The sequence below is a fragment of the Penaeus monodon genome, chromosome 25 (assembly GCF_015228065.2).
Source record: "Penaeus monodon isolate SGIC_2016 chromosome 25, NSTDA_Pmon_1, whole genome shotgun sequence".
Lineage (NCBI taxonomy): Eukaryota > Metazoa > Arthropoda > Malacostraca > Decapoda > Penaeidae > Penaeus > Penaeus monodon.
Genome location: NC_051410.1, coordinates 28,812,129 through 28,812,371, shown reverse-complemented (window position 1 = coordinate 28,812,371; position 243 = coordinate 28,812,129).

The window sequence follows — 243 nt, the reverse complement described above, 5'->3', positions numbered from 1 at the left end:
AAAAACCACTCCCAAAAGTTTTTTATTTATATTAAAGGACCAAAGGGGTTATTTGGGCCCGGGGGAAGGGCAATTTTAAAGGCCCTGGAAAAAAAAAGGGGTTTTCCATTTTGACAAAATTAAAATTTTAGTTTAGATCATTTAGAATATGGGGTTTTTTTAAATGGTGCTCATAAAAACAGGGGGGAATAATGGGAAAAACCGCCTTTTTAAAAAAAAAAAAATGGAATCCTATGGAATTTT